The sequence below is a fragment of the Manis pentadactyla genome, chromosome 13 (genome assembly GCF_030020395.1).
Source record: "Manis pentadactyla isolate mManPen7 chromosome 13, mManPen7.hap1, whole genome shotgun sequence".
Classification (NCBI taxonomy): domain Eukaryota; kingdom Metazoa; phylum Chordata; class Mammalia; order Pholidota; family Manidae; genus Manis; species Manis pentadactyla.
In genome coordinates, this window is record NC_080031.1 from 85,552,852 (window position 1) to 85,561,603 (window position 8,752).

Below are 8,752 nucleotides of genomic sequence, written 5' to 3' on the forward strand. Positions count from 1 at the left end.
AGCTCCAAATAGTGTCTGGATGGCTCACATGAGCCTGCTTTTTCAGTTCCCACCCCAGCTGCAGTTAACCCTCCTCTGCATCCCCTGCCAAACAGTTCAGGGAAGACAAGCACATAGGCTAGAGGGAGACCCAGGTCCCCAAGACTCAAAGCTTCTCTCACCCCTGACCCAGCCACACCCACCCAACTCCTCTCGCTCCTCTCCCAGAACTGGGAAGGTACTGGTTTCTTGCCAGTCCTCCTCTAAGCTGTGCTTGTCCGATCTTTGAGTTCCTATTAATACACAAGTAATATGGTCAGTGTCCTTGGTGGCAACTGCCTCACTCCTGTTCACCTCCCTAGAAAAGACTAATAGGGAGAGAAGAGTGGACAGAAGCAAAAGAGCCCTCTTCCTTCTCCACCAAAGCCTCCCCTGTCTACTCCCTGCAAGTCTGCCATTCAACAAATATTTCAACATCTGCTACTTGCCAGGCACTAGGGTGCAGAGATGAGTAAGTGCAGTGCATGTCCGCAGGAAGCTCAGGGGTGGGAATAGGAAGAGGGGATCACAAGCAAGCCAACAATCACAATGCAGGGTGGCCACTGCTGTGATGGGGCACTGCAGGGGTCCCTGAAGATGAGATCTCTAAGTCCTGCTCTCTAGGAGGAGCAAAAGTAGCAGGAAGAAGAAGGGGGTGAGCTAGACAAAAGGCAGTCTCTGAAATAGAGGCCATATATTCTGGAACCTGCCAGTGTTTTGAAGGAGGTGGGGGTTACTTTCCCACGGTGGAGTTTGGGCTTTGCTGGAGGCTGCAGGCATCTGGGTAGAGAAGTAAACTGGCTTCAGCAGGGTTTGCTTCTAGGAAGTTGGTTCTGGCTGCAGTAAGCTTGGAGGCAGGCCCAGCTTCCAGGCAGGGCTTTGCCCCTTACCAGCTGTGTGTTCCTGGGCAAATCATTTCCCCCTCTGAACCTCAGTGTCCACATTTGTGAAATGCAGATAGCAGTTGTGAGGATCAAGATAAATATTTATAGAAAGCACCTGGAACATAACAGGCACAGAAGGACAGAGGGAGGCTGTGAAGCTGCCCCCGCCACAAGGTCTGGGTCTTCCCCCCTCCTCTTTTGGCTCCCCTGTGATCTCAGAACTTCTTGACCATTGTTTATCAGGGAAAGATCACACGGAGAGGCTGAGAAAGCAGCCAGGAAGAAGCCTGGGTGGGACAGGGTTGGGAGGGAAGAGGCATGGGTACACTCTCGGTGCTCCAGGAGGAGCCAGGGTAGAGGTCAGGGCTTATGGCCAGGAGGGTCCTGGGGGTGGGGGTGGGGGTGGAGGAGGGGAAGGCGGGGAGAATGGGCTAGTCACCAATTCCTGTCCCTGAGCTAAGCTCACTGGGTGGTCCTATACCATCGCTGACCTAGAGGGAAATGCCAGCCCTAACGATTGTGTGCCTAGGGAGGGGATGTGTAAGCAACCTGGCTGTCCACGTTGGAGGAGCCAGCAGACTGTCCTGACCCTCACCCAGAGCTCCTTAACCCTCATGCTGTGTTCCACCAGGCCCCACGGAGCTGGCCAGCCTCAGCATTCGCCCATGGAGGCCCTGGGTCCTGGGGATGACCGCACCTCCCCAGCCTCGTCCACTCGCAGCTTGGATCTGCGGCGGCTGTCTGCATGCGCCGACTCGGCCTACAGCTGCTTCTCCACAGCCTCTAGTGATCCCGAGCCACACACGCTGTCACCTGGGACCGGTGTCCTTGCTTACCTCGACTGGGAGAACGTGCGCGTGGTGTGGGGCGGCCCGGCCCCCGCCGCGCCCACTGCTGTCCTGCACACATCCCTGCAGCCCCGGCCCGCAGCCGCGGTACGCAGTGGGCCGCGACCCCCAGAAGTCTGGGGGACCCCCGGGCCGCCCAACCGGCAGACCACCCCGCTCCTGTACCCGCTGACCGCGGAGGCGAAGTCTGCAGCGCTGGCCACTGAGCCACGCAGGCCACCGGCCTCACGGGCCGCCTACCGCCAGCGGCTGCAGGGAGCGCAGCGGCGAGTGCTCTGGGAGACGTCGTTCCAGCGCAAGGAGCTCCGCATGAGCCCGCCAGCCCGCCGTCGGCCCTCCGCACCCGCTCGGCCCCCGGCGGAGCACCCGCGCCCCGCATCGCTCAGCCACCCGGGCGGGGAAGTGGAATCGGCGCGCTCTGGGGCTTCCGCGCCACAAACTGGTGGGCGCGGAGACCTCGCCAAGCAGCAGCGGAAGTGGTGTTTCTCTGAGCCAGGGAGGCTGGATCGCGTGGGTCGGGGCGGTGGTGGGTTGGTCGGGGAAGGCGGCGGCAAGGCCTGCTCCAGCTTCTGCCTTCCCAGGCCCCAGGAGCATCAGGAGCCCCAGGAGCATGGAGTACTGGCCGAGTTCGAAGGTTTGTCTGAGCCCCAGACCCTTGGCATAGAAGACCCAAATCCTGGGTCCTTAAAGCTCAGTGTTGCCTACAGGCCTCGCTGTCAGAGTCGAAGCCCTTCAGGTGAAGTCTTGGCTCCCTGGGGAGGACCAGGAGAGGGCATGCCCATTATCCAGGTAGGGAAGATAGAGGGTGCAGCAGGCTTGGGGTGGGGTGCATCTGGGAGACTGAAAACTTGAGCCATATTTCATCCGTTTGCCTTTCCAGGCTGTTCCCCAAGGAGCAGAAACCCCCAGACCATTGTTTAAGACCAGACTTTGCAGGTGAGAGAGAGAGAGAGAGAGAGACCACTCTGGGGGCTGAAAACTGGGAGGCGGCTTTCACAGCTCTCACCCAGCAGGAAAGGAGAGGGCTTCCCACCTACCCTCAGTTTGAGCTTCCTTACTGTCTTTTGCAAACTACATCCCCTACTCCCCTCACAACGCCCTATTGTCTCTCTGGTGCAGCACCAAGAGCTTCCTTCCTGGTCACTGTGGTCAGGATGGGGTCCCTGCTTCCAGAGTCCTGAATCAGAAGGAAGCTGCAGTGGCATGTCCTGCAGAGGGCCTCCAGAGCAGTCCTGCGCGTGTGCAGAGGGTCTCAGAGAGCTATATGGAGTCTGCCTGGCCCCCACCCCTTCCTGATAATGAAGTTTTCCTGGAAGAAGCCCCGCTGGTCAGGATGAGGTCACTTCCAGACTCTCATGTGCCCCCAAGGCTCCCAACCAAGTGAGTTCCCTCTTGCTTCCAAGCAGAGTGAGACCTTCCCTTTCCACATGTCTACATAATGCCTGAAGGGCAGGGAACTCTCTCCTAGGTGAAGCCTGGGAACCTAGGTGAAGGGACTGGGTGGGGGCAGGTGGCCCTTGGAAGCCACCACTTGTCTTGGCCAGAGCTTTTTCTAATTCAATGTCTCTTTCACTTCCAGTGTACATGCCTCTGACCAGCAGTATGGAGCTGGCTTGGGCCAACGAGCTGACCATGCTGCAGTCCTCCAAGAGTACTCCCTCAACAGACACCCAGAGATTGTAGCAATAGATGACTGCTGGTAGGGGATAGATGGTTCTGTGGGTGTGTACAGGTCCTGCTATAGCCCCCCAGAAACTGCAAATGGTGACATCCCAACCTTTGACCACACTGGACTGCTAACTACTGACCCCCACACTGCTGCAGAGAATGAGCCTTTCAAATCTTTCCCAGTTGATACCCTGGGACCTCCAGGCAATGATTCGCCAGAGACTCCCTCCCACATTGCCCTAGCTTGGGGCACTGGCCAGCCTGGTTCCAGGTCAACATGGTCCAGTCTGCGCCTCGAGGAACTGGTTCAGGAGCTGGCCAGACTGAATCCCTCTCTGAGTGACACTATTAACTCCTGTCCCCACCTGTGGGGCTTCTAGATGGGCTGATTCCTTTAACTGAGGTCAGGGCTGCAATGAGGCCAGATTGTGGGGAGATTGGAGAGGAGGCTGCTGGTCCTTCCGAGGCAGGGTGAGTGAGGGGGTCACCAGGGACTCGGGATTGTCCCTGCAGTCTGGGGCAGGACAACCCAGGGAGCTCTGGCCTTGTCCCCAGCTATCTCTTTAGCTCCACCCAGCTCCTGCCAACCTCTCAGGAGGAGACAAGGCCTGAAAACCTTAGTACCCACCCTGTACCTGACCTGCCATGTGGCCAGGGTCTCCCTGAGCCAAATAACAGCATCCAAGTCAAGAAAGTGAGTGTGGAAGGGCTGCTGGATGCTGGGTGGGGCAAGAGCCCAGAGTCTGTGTAAGTCTGGGCCCTGGCCCCAGCTTTAAGTACCCCCGTTTTCCCTGCAGGTGGAGCTAGCTCACCTCCTCCAAAAGATGCTGCAGGTCCTTCAGGCTGAGCAGGAACAGCTGCAGGGGGCGGCCCCGGAGTGGGCCAGGCGTGGGGCTGCTCTGGAGGCTGCAGTGGGCCAGGCCTGTGCACCCCATGAGCTAGAGCGGTTCAGCGGGTTCATGGCTGACCTAGAGCGGGTGCTTGGCCTCCTTCTACTGCTTGGCAGTCGCCTGGACCGCGTGCGCGGTGCCCTGGCTCGGGCTGTTGCAGACTGTGACCCTGATGAACAGGTAACTAGTTCAGGCTAGGGGTTAAAGGGTGGTAATGGGCCTGCTGGCTCTGGCTGGCACCCCCGACCCACTCACAGTGCCCTCTCCATGCAGCTCCAGGCCTCTCTCCTGCAGCAACTGGGGCTCCTGGAGCAGCAGCAGGAAGATGCCAAGGAGCTGAAGAGGCACGTGGCACGGTGCGAGCGGGCCCTGCGGGAGGTGCTGGTGCAGGCCCTGTCAACTGCAGAGCTGCACGCCTACAGTGCCCTGCTGGTGGGCAAAGCCACGGTCCTGGCCCAGCAGCGCAGCTTGGACAAGTGGGTCCGACTCCAGGATCAACTTGACACCGTCAGGAGGTCAGGAGCAACGTTAGCCATCCTCCCCCACCCTACAGGCGGACCTGGCCCCCAGGAACCCGCCCTTCTGATAAACCTCCCTCCTCCCCAGCTCCCCTCACCTAGTTGCAGGCCTTGGGGGTGGGGAGCATGGCACCTGCCTCTTACCAACATGACTGGGACAGACGCTGGTTTCCTGGCTCTTTTCCCTCGGGGGAGGGGAAGACCCAGGCCTGGCCTTCCCAGAATGCGTCTTCCAGGTGTTCTCCTGTGGCTCCACCTAGGACTTACGGATTATTTGGTAATTAATTTATGGATTTAAAAACTAGTATTTCCCCTTTTTGTGATGAGAGGCCTGGTCAGGGTTGGTTGGAGGGAATGAAGTCAAGAGTTGTATTTCAATTTAAGTTGCAAAATGACCTTTTCTTCTCTCTCAGTAATGTGGAAAGATCTGAAGCTATCTTGTTTACAAACTATAGATCCAAACTGTGCCTGACTAGAGCAGAAGAGGGATGGCAGTTGCTAGGAAGACTGGAGAAAATAGGCCTGAAGACAGGAGGAATCGGGGGGATGCTGGGCCCTCAACGCTATTGACCCCATGCCCCAATTCCTAACTGTTTCAGTGACTGTCACACAACAGAAGCCTAGGCCTGGTTGGCGGAGTCCAGTTCTCCTTTGCTGTTCTTACCCAAGCCCACAGGCCCACAGTGGCAGTAGGGTACTGCTTCCCTTCAAGACTCCAGGGATAGAGAATTTCCCCAAATGGAAAACAGGTTCAGTTACTTTGCTGCCTAATAACCCTGACAAATGTCCAGTACACTCGGATTTTCCAGTACATTCATTCCAAGACCCAGAAAGAACTTTCTTCCTCTTTCAATTATGTTATGAAAACGGAGTTTATCCAACTCTCCTTTGGAAACCCCACTGGGTCCCCCAGGCTTGAGGAGGCAGTTGGGGCTGGGAGCTGAAGCTCAGGCTTAGGGGACTTGGAGGCCTACCATGCACGGGATGAGAACCCGGAGAGGCAGCTCCACTTGTGTGCTAGAGATGCTGATCTGGGGACGGGCTAGGGTTGGGAGTCAGGAATTAGGGGCTGGAGTGGTATAAACATGACTCATACTCCCCTTTATTTGTGCATCAGCCCTGTGTACACAGCATCAATGTTAAGTTCTCAAATATGCATGTGAAAATCTGCTTTAGTATTTGTAGCTGCAAGTCTAGGGAGAAGATAATGCTGAAAGAGTAATCTGGGGTCATGACTGGATTACCTTAAATTCCAGTTTGGTCTTTTTCCTATTTGCAGTAGAATGTCACTGAAAGCTTTCTTTCTTATTATTTCTTTTTTAAAAGTAGTTTTAATTATCTTCAGATTGTAAAATAATATTTTCCTAATTCTCAATAGTTTCTAAAATATAAAGACTAGAGAACATGTTAGAGAACCACTTTCAAAATTGTTAGGTTTATTCTGTGTGGGGGTTTTCTGTATACATCCGTAAATATATTCACAGTCCTATATACCATTCTATACACATAGAATTAGACCACACACACATTATTTCATAACCCATGTTTCTTTATTGCCTGCAGTTACCAGTGCTTGTGGTGAACAGAGGGAGGAGGGAGTCTTGGAGGGGTTGATCTCAGGGTCGCTGGAAAAGGTGGTGAGGGTCATCAAGCTAGGGCGGTGGGGACAGATAGGGAGGGGAGCCAAAGGTCACAGTTAATAATTGGCTGAGCTCAAACCCGAACCCCAGGCTGTCTGATTCTGAAGTCTGTGCTCATTTACTGTGCAAAATTAGATCACCAATTGCTTAAAATCAATGTTCTGAAAATTTAATAAATAAAAGGAAAACTTCCTCAAATAAAAATCACCTTAAATCTTTACACTTGTGCATCTGTACATTCTCTACTTTAATAATTTAAGTGATTAGCTTACAGTGTGAGCCAACAGAATAAGGATGCCAATGACATCCAATTCCCCGGACTGCTTAGAAATAGAACTTGCATTATATGTCCTGTTTTCACTGTTAAAGTCATATTCCCTTTGTTGCAATTTTCATTCCAGTAGCTACTTTTCTATTTTATTTTCCTAGCTCTTTCATGACAAATTTTTGGGTCCCTTGGAAAAATTATTGCCATTAACTTATAGATAGCGGAGCCTTAGTCAACTTAGAATTTTGTTACCATCCCCTGTCTTCAAGGGGAGAAGGAGAAGATTCCATTTAAAGATCATTATTGATTTATGTGGTTTGAACTCATTCTGATTATGATCACTAAGAATAGGCAAGGGATTAAATACTGATTCAAAAGGAATTGCTTGAAACTGAAGGAAGAAAACAGCAGCACAGACTCCAAGAAGGAACTAGTGGTTACCAAAGGGAAGGCAGTGGGGATGGAGGGAGAAGGGGGTCAAGGGGCATTAAGATTAGCACACAGAATGTAGGTTGGTCACGGGGAAGGCAGTACAGCAGGGAGAAGACAAGTAGTTGATGGACAATGACTGCAGTGGGGTCGGGGGAGGGGACTTGATACTATGGGTGAATGTTGAAATCACAATGTTGCTCATGTGAAACCTTCGTAAAATTGTATATCAATAATACCTTAACTTGAAAATATGTAAAACTAATAAAATACTGTTCATTTATATTAAAAAAAGGAATTGCTTGTACAAGCAAAGTTTATTGACAGTGCTTAATAGGCTTTAGTCTCTGATCTATACAAAAGAAGCGCCCAAGGTCACAGTTAATAATTGGCTGAGCTCAAACCCGAACCCCAGGCTGTCTGCTTCTAAAGTTTGTGCTCATTTACTCTGCAAAATTAGATCACCAATTGCTTAAAATCAATGTTCTGAATATTTAATAAATAAAAGGAAAAATTCCTCAAATAAAAATCACCTTAAATCTTTACACTTGTACATCTGAACAGTCTCTACTTTAATATTTTAAGTGATTAGCTTATAGGGTGAGCAAACAGAATAAGGATGCCAATGACATCCAGTTACCCAGACTGCTTTAAATTTTGGTGCCCTGCTGCCAGTAAGGCCATTGAATCAGTTCTTCCAGTGACCCTGCAGTTTGCCTATAAGCATCAGGAAAATCAAATGTAAAATGTATATTTATAGCAGGGGTTTTATCATGTGTCCTGAATTCTTTTTTGTGTCCAGATTCTATGATGTGTCCCGAATATGGGAAAAAGCAGTAGGAGGGCCATTTATTCCTATCTCAGTATCTTAAATTTGGGAGAGGTCAGGGTAGAAAGAAGGCCTTTTGTGTTTTTTAAAGCCACATTATTAAATAAATATAAAATTAAAAACCCTCTGTAATCTGTGTTATGTTATGTTGTGTTACCTATTGTAACTCACACTGCACTCTGAACCCTATGATCCTTTATGTTTGTAACTGTCCCTGTCATGGTGGTGGTAGCCACGTGCATCAGCCCCTTCCATTAGGCTCAGCGCACCAGTCTGGCTCCTGTGCCCCCTGGTGTCTCCCCAGTGTATCATCATCAGTAAAGAAGAGGAGTGTCTGTGTAGGCAGGAGCTATAGGACATGAGGGGGATGGGCCGACCAGAGTGGCTGTAAAGGGACTTTGCCCAGATACAGATACCAATCTTTTGCAGTTAAGACTGGAACAAATCATGTCTTGTTCTTGCTTACCAGCCCAGGGGAAGGAAAAGGGGCCTCTTCTTTCTCAGGCCTGCAACTTGTTAAGCCCACTCCTCTCCAAGGTCAAAGGGACTTTCTTTATTTCTAAATCATAGTGGCAAATCTCAGATCATTTGCACCTGTTGTAAACTGAATTTTTATATTTGTGATTCATTTTTCAGGCCACTTTATGTGATTCCTCAGACTTGCTTGGTTGCTTGGAAGAGAACCAGTAGGCCTGGTCCACAGAGACATGGAAAGACCTTGCCTTTGTTACCTTTAGTCATTCCTCCTTGGCTGGTTTTA

At 51.6% G+C, this 8,752-nt stretch overlaps 1 pseudogene; it reads left to right on the forward strand.

Moving 5' to 3' along the window:
* The first annotated feature begins 1,539 nt into the window (after positions 1-1,539).
* Positions 1,540-4,928, forward strand: LOC130680268 (protein Shroom1-like; annotated as a pseudogene).
* The last annotated feature ends 3,824 nt before the right edge of the window (positions 4,929-8,752 follow it).